The following is a 17,391-nucleotide window of genomic DNA, read 5'->3' as shown; positions in this document are numbered from 1 at the left end:
GGTCACCTGCCTTAACGTCCACCTTTAATAAATGGTCACCTGCCTTAACGTCCACCTTTAATAAATGGTCATCTGCCTTAACGTCCACCTTTAATAAATGGTCACCTGCCTTAACGTCCACCTTTAATAAATGGTCACCTGCCTTAACGTCCACCTTTAATAAATGGTCACCTGCCTTAACGTCCACCTTTTAATAAATGGTCACCTGCCTTAACGTCCACCTTTAATAAATGGTCACCTGCCTTAATGTCCACCTTTAATAAATGGTCACCTGCCTTAATGTCCTTTTTTAATAAATGGTCACCTGCCTTAATGTCCACCTTTAATAAATGGTCACCTGCCTTAACGTCCACCTTTAATAAATGGTCACCTGCCTTAACGTCCACCTTTAATAAATAGTCACCTGCCTTAACGTCCACCTTTAATAAATGTCACCTGCCTTAATAACCTTTAAATAAATGGTCACCTGCCTTAACGTCCACCTTTAATAAATGGTCACCTGCCTTAATGTCCACCTTTAATAAATGGTCACCTGCCTTAACGTCCACCTTTAATAAATGGTCACCTGCCTTAATGTCCTTTTTTAATAAATGGTCACCTGCCTTAATGTCCTTTTTTAATAAATGGTCACCTGCCTTAATGTCCTTTTTTAATAAATAGTCACCTGCCTTAATGTCCTTTTTTAATAAATGGTCACCTGCCTTAATGTCCTTTTTTAATAAATGGTCACCTGCCTTAATGTCCACCTTTAATAAATGGTCACCTGCCTTAATGTCCACCTTTAATAAATGGTCACCTGCCTTAACGTCCACCTTTAATAAATGGTCACCTGCCTTAACGTCCACCTTTAATAAATGGTCACCTGCCTTAACGTCCACCTTTAATAAATGGTCACCTGCCTTAACGTCCTTTTTTAATAAATGGTCACCTGCCTTAATGTCCTTTTTTAATAAATGGTCACCTGCCTTAATGTCCTTTTTTAATAAATGGTCACCTGCCTTAATGTCCTTTTTTAATAAATGGTCACCTGCCTTAACGTCCACCTTTAATAAATGGTCACCTGCCTTAACGTCCACCTTTAATAAATGGTCACCTGCCTTAATGTCCTTTTTTAATAAATGGTCACCTGCCTTAACGTCCACCTTTAATAAATGGTCACCTGCCTTAACATCCACCTTTAATAAATGGTCACCTGCCTTAACGTCCACCTTTAATAAATGGTCACCTGCCTTAACATCCACCTTTAATAAATGGTCACCTGCCTTAATGTCCTTTTTTAATAAATGGTCACCTGCCTTAATGTCCTTTTTTAATAAATGGTCACCTGCCTTAATGTCCTTTTTTAATAAATGGTCACCTGCCTTAATGTCCTTTTTTAATAAATGGTCACCTGCCTTAATGTCCACCTTTAATAAATGGTCACCTGCCTTAATGTCCACCTTTACCCCCTACCCCTTTCCTCCTCTTTTCATTGATAATTCAAGGACAGTTTATCTCCCTTCCATTAACTTGATCATGATAAACAGAAGAAATAGAAAGAACAGAATTTCAGTAACTAATACTAATCTCTTGTAATCATTATGCAGGTTCTACTTTTATTTTTGGTAATGAACTTTAAACTCCTTTTGTTCCCAAATACAAAGATTGGTACTGTATATTGATTGAACAGCCATTGGTTTGATTAATGTCTTAGTTTGTTGTCAAATTTACAATTTTACTCCAAGTCTCCTATTTGATTTACGTAGTATACTAAGTGGTGTCTTTCCATTACAGGACAGTGAGTGAGGGTACAGTGCATGCCACATCTGATACCATGTGAGTACTACTTAATTACATCCAATCCAAAGGCTTCTTTGTTTGGTCAGTATCAATGTAACTTTGTCTGACCATGACTGACCATGGTCAATTGCAATGTCAATACACTGTATAATATAATGATGGCTTTATATCTAATCGTAGAACTGTTTGATGGATGTTTTATTTGAGAATTTGATATGATAGTTTAATTAAATCTTTTTGTTAATTAGCTATGATATAAAAGAACTTAAATGTTTTGTAATCTACTTTAGCCTATATAGTTTTAGGCCAAACTTACTCTAATTTACTTTACTATCTGATGTGTTGTTCCAGTAAGAGTACAATTGTGTGTGTGCCCCTGATTGTCCCAGCGCTGGGTCATTGTACTCAGACATTAAGTGGGTCGGGGACAATAACATGTTATTATACTGCTCCAATTATGTAATGTTAGACCAATTTGTGCTCCGCTGGTAAACAACATGGCCTTGTAAAGTTCTCTGTACCAGCTCTTTATAATTATCTACAAGTTGTTTTCCCAACACAACCTTTATTCCTATGGGTCTAACAGTCATACACGAGACTGATGAAAATGTGGCCATCAGACCGGGGCTCAAACCCAAGAACTCTGAACACTTGTCCAATTTCACTACAACTTCCTCCTTCCTTTCTCCTCACCCTTGAAAACACAACAACTTATAAGCTTGTTTAAATGAATGACCTTGACAACCATTCAAGGTCACAGGGGTCAAATAGGCTAAAATCTTTAAACGACTTCTTGTGAATAATTAAGAGGCCTAAATTAAGACCTGATATTTGGCCTAGCTATGACATGCTGGGATGAAGAGTTGCCAAGTTTGTTCAAATAAATTACCTTGACTGTTACTCAAGGGGTCAAATAGACTTAAGTCTTTTTAACAACTTTTTGTGAATAACTAAGCCTTTATAGAGTTCTGCCTTAATTGTTTGCCACTACGTTTGAGGTGTTGTATTGTTCCAATGGTGAACCGTTCCAATAGTCAGATGATTGTTAAGGCCCATGGGCCTCCATTTACATTTGGTGCCTATACAGTGATGTGAGTACTTGACAAAAGAAATTGGGTTCTGTGTTGAGCCTTTGGGGCAAAAACTTCAAATGTCAGTAACCATGTTATAACAGGTCTAGTTTCTGGAGACCTTGAGTTGGAACCCCAGTCTGGCCATGCATTTCTTCACTGGAGACCTTGGGTTAGAACCCAGTCTGGCCATGCATTTTTCCACTGGAGACCTTGGGTTAGAACCCAGTCTGGCCATGCATTTTTCCACTGGAGACCTTGAGTTAGAACCCAGTCTGGCCATGCATTTCTCCACTGGAGACCTTGAGTTAGAACCCCAGTCTGGCCATGCATTTCTCCACTGGAGACCTTGAGTTAGAACCCAGTCTGGCCATGCATTTCTCCACTGGAGACCTTGGGTTAGAACCCAGTCTGGCCATGCATTTCTCCACTGGAGACCTTGGGTTAGAATCCAGTCTGGCCATGCATTTCTCCACTGGAGACCTTGGGTTGGAACCTCAGTCTGGCCATGCATTTTTCCACTGGAGACCTTGAGTTGGAACCCCAGTCTGGCCATGCATTTCTCCACTGGAGACCTTGAGTTAGAACCCCAGTCTGGCCATGCATTTTTCCACTGGAGACCTTGAGTTAGAACCCCAGTCTGGCCATGCATTTCTCCACTGGAGACCTTGGGTTAGAACCCCAGTCTGGCCATGCATTTCTCCACTGGAGACCTTGGGTTGGAACCCCAGTCTGGCCATGCATTTCTCCACTGGAGACCTTGGGTTGGAACCCCAGTCTGGCCATGCATTTCTCCACTGGAGACCTTGGGTTAGAACCCAGTCTGGCCATGCATTTCTCCACTGGAGACCTTGGGTTAGAACCCAGTCTGGCCATGCATTTCTCCACTGGAGACCTTGAGTTAGAACCCCAGTCTGGCCATGCATTTCTCCACTGGAGACCTTGGGTTAGAACCCAGTCTGGCCATGCATTTCTCCACTGGAGACCTTGGGTTAGAACCCAGTCTGGCCATGCATTTCTCCACTGGAGACCTTGGGTTAGAACCCAGTCCATGCATTTCTCCACTGGAGACCTTGGGTTAGGAACCAGTCTGGCCATGCATTTTCCCACTGGAGACCTTGGGTTGGAACCTCAGTCTGGCCATGCATTTTTCCACTGGAGACCTTGAGTTGGAACCCCAGTCTGGCCATGCATTTCTCCACTGGAGACCTTGAGTTAGAACCCAGTCTGGCCATGCATTTTTCCACTGGAGACCTTGAGTTAGAACCCCAGTCTGGCCATGCATTTCTCCACTGGAGACCTTGAGTTAGAACCCCAGTCTGGCCATGCCAGCATTTCTCCACTGGAGACCTTGGGTTGGAACCTCAGTCTGGCCATGCATTTCTCCACTGGAGACCTTGAGTTAGAACCCAGTCTGGCCATGCATTTCTCCACTGGAGACCTTGAGTTAGAACCCAGTCTGGCCATGCATTTCTCCACTGGAGACATTGAGTTAGAACCCCAGTCTGGCCATGCATTTTTCCACTGGAGACCTTGAGTTAGAACCCCAGTCTGGCCATGCATTTCTCCACTGGAGACCTTGAGTTAGAACCCCAGTCTGGCCATGCATTTCTCCACTGGAGACCTTGGTTGGACCGTTGGAACCTCAGTCTGGCCATGCATTTCTCCACTGGAGACCTTGAGTTAGAACCCCAGTCTGGCCATGCATTTTTCCACTGGAGACCTTGAGTTAGAACCCCAGTCTGGCCATGCATTTCTCTACTGGAGACCTTGAGTTAGAACCCCAGTCTGGCCATGCATTTCTCCACTGGAGACCTTGAGTTAGAACCCAGTCTGGCCATGCATTTCTCCACTGGAGACCTTGGGTTAGAACCCAGTCTGGCCATGCATTTCTCCACTGGAGACCTTGGGTTAGAACCCAGTCTGGCCATGCATTTCTCCACTGGAGACCTTGGGTTGGAACCTCAGTCTGGCCATGCATTTTTCCACTGGAGACCTTGAGTTGGAACCCCAGTCTGGCCATGCATTTCTCCACTGGAGACCTTGAGTTAGAACCCCAGTCTGGCCATGCATTTTTCCACTGGAGACCTTGAGTTAGAACCCCAGTCTGGCCATGCATTTCTCCACTGGAGACCTTGGGTTAGAACCCCAGTCTGGCCATGCATTTCTCCACTGGAGACCTTGGGTTGGAACCTCAGTCTGGCCATGCATTTCTCCACTGGAGACCTTGAGTTAGAACCCAGTCTGGCCATGCATTTCTCCACTGGAGACCTTGAGTTAGAACCCAGTCTGGCCATGCATTTCTCCACTGGAGACCTTGAGTTAGAACCCCAGTCTGGCCATGCATTTCTCCACTGGAGACCTTGAGTTAGAACCCCAGTCTGGCCATGCATTTCTCCACTGGAGACCTTGAGTTAGAACCCCAGTCTGGCCATGCATTTCTCCACTGGAGACCTTGGGTTGGAACCTCAGTCTGGCCATGCATTTCTCCACTGGAGACCTTGAGTTAGAACCCCAGTCTGGCCATGCATTTTTCCACTGGAGACCTTGAGTTAGAACCCCAGTCTGGCCATGCATTTCTCTACTGGAGACCTTGGGTTAGAACCCCAGTCTGGCCATGCATTTCTCCACTGGAGACCTTGGGTTAGAACCCCAGTCTGGCCATGCATTTTTCCACTGGAGACCTTGGGTTGGAACCTCAGTCTGGCCATGCATTTTTCCACTGGAGACCTTGGGTTAGAACCCCAGTCTGGCCATGCATTTCTCCACTGGAGACCTTGGGTTAGAACCCAGTCTGGCCATGCATTTCTCCACTGGAGACCTTGGGTTAGAACCCCAGTCTGGCCATGCATTTCTCCACTGGAGACCTTGGGTTAGAACCCCAGTCTGGCCATGCATTTCTCCACTGGAGACCTTGGGTTAGAACCCAGTCTGGCCATGCATTTCTCCACTGGAGACCTTGGTTTGGAACCTCAGTCTGGCCATGCATTTTTCCACTGGAGACCTTGGGTTAGAACCTCAGTCTGGCCATGCATTTTTCCACTGGAGATGCAATACCAGCTGTTTATATGTCAAATTAAATATGTTGTTGAAACCTCAGATAGCGGTTTAAGCCTGAAACCCTTGGTGTAACTTTACTCAAAATGAGCTCAATATCAACAATTTGACCACACGCCACTGCCATTTTTAGGTCATCTGACCGAAGGTCAGGATGACCTATTGTCATCGTGTTTCGTCCGTCGTCGTGCGCCGTCCGCCGTCCACCGTCCGCCGTGCGTCGTGCGTAAAACTACTTATACAAAAGCCTACTCCTCCTAAACCCTTGAGTGAATTACATCCATATTTGGTGTGAAACATCCTTTGGAAAGGACAATCATATTTTATATAAATGAGATAAGTCCGACCCCTAGGGGCAGAGGGGCGGGGCCCCAAAAGGGCAAATTTTCTTAATTTAAGCTTTTAAATCCTACTCCTTCTTCATCCTTGGATGGATTTCATCTATATTTGGTGTGAAACATCATTGGGGACCGACAATCATATTTTATATAAATGAGCCTGGTCCGACCCCTAGGGGCTGAGGGGTGGGTCCCCAAAAGGGCAAATTTTCTTAATTTTAGCTTTAAAATCCTACTCCTCCTTCATCCTTGGATGGATTTCATCTATATTTGGTGTGAAACATCATTGGGGACCGACAATCATATTTTATATAAATGAGCTTGGTCCGACTCCTAGGGGCTGAGGGGTGGGGCCCCAAAAGTGCAAATTTTCTTAATTTTAGCTTTAAAACCCTACTCCTTCCTCATCCTTGGATGGATTTCATCCATATTTAGTGTGAAACATCATTTGGTATGGGCAATCATATATTATATGAATGAGCCTGGTCCGACCCCTAGGGGCTGAGGGGTGGGGCCCCAAAAGTACAAATTTTCTTAATTTTAGTTTTAAAATCCTACTCCTCCTTCATCCTTGGATGGATTTCATCCATATTTGGTGTGAAACATCATTATGGATGGACAATCATATATTATATAAATGAGCCTGGTCCGACCCCTAGGGGCTGAGGGGTAGGGCCCCAAAAGGGCAAATTTTCTTAATTTTAGCTTTAAAATCCTACTCCTCCTTCATCCTTTGATGAATTTCATCCATATTTGGTGTGAAACATCATTGGGGAAAGACAATCATATTTTATATAAATGAGTCTGGTCTGACCCCTAGGGGCTGAGGGCAAATTTTCTTTATTTTAGCTGGCCCACTTCCTGTTTTCAGGTTTCGGTCTCCGATCTCAATGATTTTATAGGGGTTTAATTGATGCCGAACAACATACAACATTTTCGTAAAGATTTTTGGTATTCCAAGATGGCCGCTGGCCCACTTCCTGTTTTAAGGTTTCAGTCTCCGATCTCAATGAAAATTGGTCCATAGGGGTTTTAATTGATGCCGAACAACATGAAAACATTTTCATAAAGATTTTGGTATTCCAAGATGGCCACTGGCCCACTTCCTGTTTTCAGGTTTCAGTCTCCGATCTCAATGAAAATTGGTCTATAGGGATTGATTCAGAAGGGGGAACTTTAGGTGAGGACAATCATATCTTATAAAGGACCGAGCTAAGACCCATGGGGATAGTACGGTGGAGATCCAAAATGGAAGCTTTGCTGAAATTTGGCTTTAAAATCTGACGACTCCTCATATTAATCCTTGAATTGGTTACAACCATATATGGATGAAGGGCTACCAAGTTTGTTCAACAAATGATATTTACCTTTTTCAGAAACTTACATATTCAACTAAGGAGTTCCTTGTATTGTTTATATTAATCGTTAACCAATGCTTTATACTGTGACTTTGTTGTTTTGTGCCATGAGTCAGATGACCGTTAAGGCCCATGGGCCTCTTGTTCATAGTACATCTATATGAATGTATCCTGAACATAAATAATAAAAATAGTCAGTAATAATTACACAGCTGGAGTATGGCCAATGTCATTATTTATTTCTCCAATGTTCATTTTATGGGATAACTATAGCAAACACATGTTTGCATACTGTATTGTCTGTAAAAAACTAATCAATTTTTAATGAAAATTCCTTTAGTGCAAAATTTAAAAATAATTTTGAACAGACGAGAGAATATATATACCACAAGTACTTTGTGTATTGACATACAAATGTATAGGGTATATGTTAAACAATACTGATACATAATACTGATCAGCATGCTCTAGCTGTTTAATGTTAATATACATGTAGAATTCAATAAAATTTCTAACCAGGACTAGCAACCCTGAAACTCTGCCTGACTGAATGACCAGACTAGTCTGTCCATACCAGGTAACTGACCACTAGTTGACCACAGCATGCTGTCCCTAGAGGCCTGATATACATCATCCCTGACTGTCTGAGCCCATTAGTCTATAAAGGTCGGCAGAGGTCACCTGTAGAGGTGGACCGTGTAAGATTGAGTAATGATGTTCCCTCTAGTAACCCTCATGGGTCCTGATCTCTGAGGAGGTCAAATGTACTCTTACATACACTGGTCATTTGTCACTTTTATCTTGTTTAGTTTTAACATCCCTCCCCCAAACTGTGGTTGTGCATTTGTCTGTCTGTAGACACAAATTTTGTCTGGTGAACACCTCCGAAACTGCTTGGCTGATCTTGACAAAATTAGGTACACAGAACCCTGACATAAAGGGGAATTTAGTAAACTATATAGGGTTCTGTAATGTCCACTATTGATGGAGTTATTAATTAAAGTAATGAATGTTTCTCATTCTAACTACTGTCACAAAATAATTTATCTATAGAATGAATACTAGAACTAGAAATGTCTGTTTGTGAAGTTTGTTTTCTACAAATGGCGACAGATTAATCACATGTCGATAAATCTGGTGTCTGAGAAGTCAGATGTAAGTATACATGTAATTGTCAATCTCACAAGCATTCATTAAGCTTGGTGTCGGGGTAGATAGTCAAGTTTAGACACCAATTCTGCAGCAGACATCACTGACAATGTTGATCTAAGCTGTGCAGGTCACGGCCATGACCTTTAAACTCTATGATAATTGTCACAATCATCACAACATTTTTTGCTGATTCAACAGATTATGGAATACACTATATGTAATTACTTAGTGCATGTTTGCCTCCATAATTCTAACGTCACTTCATCGTCAATAGAGATGAAACATTAAACACTGCTGTGTGCAGTGAGGAGAAACAATTTATACAGACTGGTATCGTCCAACGTAATTGTAGATGTTTTGTATTGATGGAGCAGATCCTAACAACATAATGATGAAGGTTAAAAGCCTGTATAGAGATTGTATAGAGATTGTATACGATAATGTTGGTGAATTTGTGAGGCTGTCAAGACTTTAAAATGTTAGTGATATGAGGTCATGAATACTTTATAGATTTATAAGTGAAGGGGAGGGGCTTTAAAGCCTCATTTAGATAATTAAACTTGTGAGGCCAGTATTATATACATTGTAGGTATATTTTCAAACTAATGGGATACAAACATTTTAAATGTTAAAATCAGAAAGTTGTCGATAGTTATTTAGCTTGACAACCAATTTATGTTGTAATACACAGGACAAGACAGGAGTGTATACATTACTTACATCAACTTATTTAAACTTTTTAAAGAAGTTTAATTGTTTATGATTAAGATTAAAGTAATTCTATTTCCCTGTCCAAACGTGAAAACACATGGTGGTGTTGTCGCTTTTGGCGTACCATATAATCACTGATTGATCATGGTAATAGATACATTTGTATATTACAAACATAAATGAAATAAACTAAAATAGTGTCACTGAACTTTTATATACTTATGATGTATTTTGCCATAGTGAAAACATTTATTTTATTTGGAAAATCATGCTATATTTCAGAATTCTGCAGTATAGTTGATTTAGAATGTAATACCCTTGATTTATCAACATAAAGTTACATGTTTGAGTAAGACATGTAGCCAGAGTGACAGAGTTATGTCCCTTCCACTGTTCCAGCCAAAACAGCCGAAACAGACACTTTAGGCCTTTTTTTTCATTTTGAAAAACATGCAACTAGAACCTAGAGTTTAAAATGATATTATGTTATTTCATGGTATCATCAAGATAAATTATAATATTGCAAAGTTTAGATTTTTCTTTGAAATTACCTGCAGGTAAATGATTTCCTTTGAATACTCTTGTAACAAATTTGTGCGTTGATTGTTTACTGCTAGGACAGTAGTACTGGAGTTGTGTATTGATTGTTTACTGCTAGGACAGTAGTACTGGAGTTGTGTATTGATTGTTTACTGCTAAGACAGTAGTACTGGAGTTGTGTATTGATTGTTTACTGCTAGGACAGTACTACTGGAGTTGTGTATTGATTGTTTACTGCTAGGACAGTAGTACTGGAGTTGTGTATTGATTGTTTACTGCTAGGACAGTAGTACTGGAGTTGTGTATTGATTGTTTACTGCTAAGACAGTAGTACTGGAGTTGTGTATTGATTGTTTACTGCTAAGACAGTAGTACTGGAGTTGTGTATTGATTGTTTACTGCTAGGACAGTAGTACTGGAGTTGTGTATTGATTGTTTACTGCTAGGACAGTAGTACTGGAGTTGTGTATTGATTGTTTACTGCTAGGACAGTAGTATGAGTTGTGTATGATTTTTACTGCTAGGACAGTAGTACTGGAGTTGTGTATTGATTGTTTACTGCTAGGACAGTAGTACTGGTTTGTATTGTTGTACAGACGTTATGAGTTGTTATTGATTGTTTACTGCTAGGACAGTAGTACTGGAGTTGTGTATTGATTGTTTACTGCTAGGACAGTAGTACTGGAGTTGTGTATTGATTGTTTACTGCTAGGACAGTAGTACTGGAGTTGTGTATTGATTGTTTACTGCTAGGACAGTATAGGATTGTGTATTGTGTTTATGCTAGACGTAGTATGGAGTTGTGTATTGATTGTTTACTGCTAGGACAGTAGTACTGGAGTTGTGTATTGATTGTTTACTGCTAGGACAGTAGTACTGGAGTTGTGTATTGATTGAGTTGGTATTGATGTTTACTGCTAGGACAGTAGTACTGGAGTTGTGTATTGATTGTTTACTGCTAGGACAGTAGTACTGGAGTGTGTATTGATTGTTTACTGCTAGGACAGTAGTACTGGAGTTGTGTATTGATTGTTTACTGCTAGGACAGTAGTACTGGAGTTGTGTATTGATTGTTTACTGCTAGGACAGTAGTACTGGAGTTGTGTATTGATTGTTTACTGCTAGGACAGTAGTACTGGAGTTGTGTATTGATTGTTTACTGCTAAGACAGTAGTACTGGAGTTGTGTATTGATTGTTTACTGCTAGGACAGTAGTACTGGAGTTGTGTATTGATTGTTTACTGCTAGGACAGTAGTACTGGAGTTGTGTATTGATTGTTTACTGCTAGGACAGTAGTACTGGAGTTGTGTATTGATTGTTTACTGCTAGGACAGTAGTACTGGAGTTGTGTATTGATTGTTTACTGCTAGGACAGTAGTACTGGAGTTGTGTATTGATTGTTTACTGCTAGGAGGACAGTAGTACTGGAGGATTGTGTAATTGTATTGATTGTTTACTGCTAGGACAGTAGTATTGGAGTTGTGTATTGATTGTTTACTGCGACATTGCTGAAAGACAGAATTATTAAATATTAAACATGTTCCTATTTGATTGAGAGCTGTCAGTCTGTATGCTTGATTAACTTTGTTGATGAGTTGTACACCAGGTAAAAATCTCAGGTGTAAATATCTATTACACCAGGTAAAAATCTCAGGTCTAAATATATGTCACACCAGGTAAATATATCAGGTGTAAATATCTATTACACCAGGTAAATATTTTCATGTGTAAATATCTGTTATACCAGGTAAGTATCTCAGGTGTAAATATCTGCTACACCAGGTAAATATTTCAGGTGTAAATATCTGTTATACCAGGTAAACATTTCAGGTGTAAATATCTATTATACCAGGTAAGTATCTCAGATGTAAATATCTACATGTATCACACCAGGTAAATATTTCAGGTGTAAATATATGTTATACCAGGTAAACATTTCAGGTGTAAATATCTGTTATACCCAGGTAAGTGTCTCAGGTGTAAATATGTATTATGTTAACCCCAGGTGTAAATATCCGGCACGTATGACGACATCTGCATAAACCGTAGGTAAATAGCCCAGACTAAATTTAACAGGTGTTGGGAAATCAGGATCTGTAAAGTTAAAATGTATTCACCAGGTAAATCTTCGCGGGCAACGCCCCTCGATAATCTTTCCAAGGAGACATGGTCTTAATCTCCTCCACAGGATAATTAATATATACCAGGTAAATATTTCAGGTGTAAATGGATACACCAGGTAAATAATTATGTAAATATCTAGTACACCAGGTAAATATCTCAGGTTGGTCTTACACCAGGGTAATACATCCTCAGTGTACACAACTTATCAGGTACACAGGTAAATTTCTCAGGTGGTTGATATATTCTTTTATACACCAAGGTAAATATTCTCAGGTGTAAATATCTGGTACACCAGGTAAATATCTCAGGTGTTAAATATCTCGTACAGTCATTGAATATGTATTAAGGTTTTAATTATGTCTGTATCATTTCAACTTGTTCCTACACTGATACATCTGTAAATACTCGTGTAGGACATATTCTTGATACAACAGGCTACTTTATGGAGGAATATACAGGCCTCATTGGTCTTTTGTGTAAACATGTTTATCACTATATTTCCATTTCACACTGTAATACCATTATATTAAAGGATAATTTTCTGTCAGCGTGACACTGATAAATAGTTACACATTACCACACTACAGCGTCTGGGGACGTCTGGGGGGGGGGGGGGGGGTTATACAGATTAGAGAGTGTTGACTTAGTACCTGTTTTTATTAAATAGGTGTATCATTGATTCTACTTATAGTAATACAGTCATAATCCTGATCATGTTTACTTAGAAGATCTTATCATAATAAGGCTTATACTTATCATCTACTGTACAAAGTAAAAGTTACATTGATCCATAGAATGTATTGAAAGGAAGATTTCTGAAGGCCGCCTTATTTGACTCTATAAAAAATATCAGCTATAACAACAATGAAACTGATGCTGATGTTTACAACACCAAGGTCATAACAGATCTTATAAACAAGGATATGCTTAATTGTTATAGGTCAAGGTGGAGTGATAACAGCCTGTAATAAATTGATACTATTACACTAGTCTATGGACCAATATATTTACTAAAATCTTTCTCTACCAAATTGTCCACTGCAAGATTGAGACAATGTCTTAAAACGGTACTGATTGATCAAAATTTCCAAATTAAACAAATTATCTATTATGTTTATTGACGAGGTTTTTGAGGACGGTTTCAATATTGACTTTGATAAATGTTATTTCATAATCAATAATGTGTGATAGCATACAGGTAAATAACAAATACATTATTGATGAGCTTTTGATGTCTATAGATAATACCTGTATAGTCGTGTAGCGACATGTTACAGTATAATTGGTGAAGGAGTGAGGATGTTTAACAGTTAGAGTGTGAAATGGAAGTTTTTCCTACGTCAATAGTCTCCACCGCACTGTTAATGCTTCCTCCCATTTGTGTAAATAACGCTAATTGATAGGAGAAATGACATTTACAAATGTCGCCAGTTTATGTGTCACTGTGTACGAGTTTATTGACTTTTAAATTCCCTAATTCAATACACAATATTGTAAAAATTACAGGGATGAATACTGGGGGATGTTGTAAAGCGAACTGCTGAAATATCACAATTAACCCAGCAAACACAGAGGTCGGTATTGTCCTAGGTAGGGGAAACCTAGGTCGGCATTGTGACGGGAACACGACACTAAACCAGTACAATATCATCTCAATTTACAGCGTGTAACATATAACACACAAGGACTTTAGAAATACTTGTGATTTTGTAGAGCTTTCTGTAACTATTGTTAGTTTTAAAGGTCTATAGATATTGATTCAATTAAAAAAAAATTGGCAGATTAAGGAAGAATAGAAAAACTACCTCCCTGTGATTCGTTGTAAATATTCTCAAAGAAAGAATGAAAACTAGAGCATAGAAGTGTTAAATAGCTTTCTCTAACAATACACTGTTATCTTGTCTCGTTTCATGTTGGAGTATATTTGAAATATAATATACTTCATACACATCTAAAAAAAAGCTGTTGTGCATAGAATATGCCAATCGATCACAATCGTGACATTTCATATTTTTTGTGATAAGTGTTCAAAGTCTACTTGTAAATACATTTTCAAGACAAGAACAATCCTAGGCAATAAATCGACTGTAGGAAATAGAAGACTGTGGAAGTCTTAGTCATCTAGATTTTTTATATGAATGTAAAAAATGAGGATATTAGAAATAGTTATTTGGTAATTATTTCTTTGGGTCACCGATCTTCTTCAGGACATTTCTGGTTCCTAATTAATTTACATTTGTGATCATCAAAACATTTGTGTATGTCAGTTTGAAGACATAACATTAAAGGTCATAAATCAATTAGGTATATCAGTTAATTGTCTGAATTAAAAAGAGATTATGATGTATGTAAATTAGACATTGTAAATGCCATTCCACAATGGTGAATGCACCGACACTGCATATGATATTATATTAAACATGGTAATTTACAAATATATTTATAAATAGACAATAAATCGGAGGTAGACGGTAAAACATGTGTATTGCCAGTTAATGTGACACAATCTGTCTCCCTCTAGATCTAATTATCAAATAACCATAGCTCACAAATTACACGTTTGTCAGATTTACAAGATTCCATTGGGTTTGGTTCCTCTGCTCTAATGTCCAATTAACACCCATACAGGGTCATTTAAGAACATGTACAGTTTAGGAAGTGGCCCATACAGGGTCATTTAAGAACATGTACAGTTTAGGAAGTGGCCCATACAGGGTCATTTAAGAACATGTACAGTTTAGGAAGTGGACGAAAACTGTGTACTTGGAAAAACCCATCAACCTGCAGTCAGTAACCAGGCAACTGGCTCAGTTTGGGAATCAAACTTGAAATGTCTAAGGGCATGTGGTATTGTGTGAGACATGTTAACCACATGTCCACTACATCCCCTTCCAATGGGGATAGGTATACAGGCATCGTGTTCATCATCTACAACTCCAAAAATAGACATTTTGATCCTTTCTTGCAAGGCTTAAGGGACTATCGGCAGCGCATTTGCATTTGCCAGAAGAATGCTGGAATGAGCCTTTTTTAGTGTCAGTGTGGTGAAAATGTTCAGGAAATACATATCGAAACGGGTATCCTGTCCCATTCATATACTGCCCATTACCTTCATAAGAGTTTTAGTGGTCAACTCTGACAATGTAATGCTCTACTTCTGAGTTTACCAGCATCCCTTGAAGACTATATGGAGCTAGGCCACCCTGTATGACAAAACATGTCATTATATTACTCAGACCATTATTTCTATATTAATATATTTTGTATTTTAATAATTTATTATACCACCAATATAACAGGCATTAAACAAATTCAATTTTCACTCTATTGCCAAATTGTTAAGTTTTTCAACTTTTTACATCAAGCAAAGACTCAAGGACTGCAGTACTTACAGTACTTCGATTTTTTTTCATTCTTGAAGTTGAAGCAACAGTTGAATATCTTGAATTCCCTGAATACTACTCTAACTTAAATTATACTATATATACCCCCACCATGACAGAAAGATTAGCCTTGACCCTTCCCATCCTGTTCAGTCATGTTCTAATTTCATATGGAGGTATTTATCTCTGCCAGAAATTTATGGTTTTGTAAAAGTTAGAATTTTGATAAAGGAAAAAAGAACGCTTGATTTGCTTATACATGAGTACCATTATCAAGTCTTAGTCCCTTAAAAAAGAGGAGGATTGGATGTTAATTAAAAGCATGTTTATAAGTTTGACAAGACAATCACCTGTTCTTGTTCTGACCTAAGAACACTTCCAAGACATATGTACCGACAAGTCAATTTATATGTCGGTCAGTTACAGAGTCCTGAATGGTCAGATATGGGGACACTGGGTGTTTATTAAAGGTATGGAGCTAGGATTATTATTTATCTAACGGCTGTGATATCCTCTATATATACACCAGTCGACCAGAGTACAGTATAACACCAGGTCTATTTAGGTCTGTTTACCTTAGGACTGTATAATCTTATAACAACCAGTCTTTCGACACTTGTATGATGTAAGATTACGTCACCCAATGTCGACATAAGAATTATAGACATAGCCTTTTAATCTCTGTACACAAATGGGGTCAACTTTTACCTGTGCTGATAATGGCTTGGTCACCTTTCGGGCTAGGTATTTCAGGTTAAAATGGTTGTGATTGTACAATGGTTGTGATTGTACGATGGTTGTGATTGTACGATGGTTGTGATTGTACGATGGTTGTGATTGTACGATGGTTGTGATTGTACTATGGATGTGCTTGTACAATGGTTGTGATTGTACAATGGTTGTGATAGTACGAATGTTATGATTGTACAATGGTTGTGATTGTACAATGGTTGTGATTTTACGATGGTTGTGATTGTATAATGGTTGTGATTGTACGATATGATGGTTGTGATTGTACAATGGTTGTGATTGTACAATGGTTGTGATTGTACGATGGTTGTGATTGTACAATGGTTGTGATTGTACGATATGATGGTTGTGATTGTACAATGGTTGTGATTGTACGATGGTTGTGATTGTACGATGGTTGTGATTGTACAATGGTTGTGATTGTACGATGGTTGTGATTGTACAATGGTTGTGATTGTACGATATGATGGTTGTGATTGTACAATGGTTGTGATTGTACAATGGTTGTGATTGTACGATGGTTGTGATTGTACGATGGTTGTGATTGTACGATGGTTGTGATTGTATGGTTGTGATTGTACAATGGTTGTGATTGTACGATGGTTGTGATTGTACAATGGTTGTGATTGTACGATGGTTGTGATTGTACGATGGTTGTGATTGTACAATGGTTGTGATTGTACAATGGTTGTGATTGTACAATGGTTGTGATTGTACGATTGTTATGATTGTACAATGGTTGTGATTGTACAATGGTTGTGATTGTCCAATGGTTGTAATTATATGGTTGTGATTGTACGATGGTTGTGATTGTACGATGGTTGTGATTGTACGATGGTTGTGATTGTACGATGGTTGTGATTGTACAATGGTTGTGATTGTACGATGGTTGTGATTGTACGATGGTTGTGATTGTAAAATGGTTGTGATTGTACAATGGTTGTGATTGTACAATGGTTGTGATTGTACAATGGTTGTGATTGTACGATGGTTGTGATTGTACGATTGTTATGATTGTACAATGGTTGTGATTGTACAATGGTTGTGATTGTACGATGGTTGTGATTGTACGATGGTTGTGATTGTACGATGGTTGTGATTATATGGTTGTGATTGTACAATGGTTGT

This window comes from Argopecten irradians, chromosome 11 (assembly GCF_041381155.1).
Source record: "Argopecten irradians isolate NY chromosome 11, Ai_NY, whole genome shotgun sequence".
NCBI lineage: Eukaryota > Metazoa > Mollusca > Bivalvia > Pectinida > Pectinidae > Argopecten > Argopecten irradians.
Note: the sequence above shows the minus strand (reverse complement) of the source record.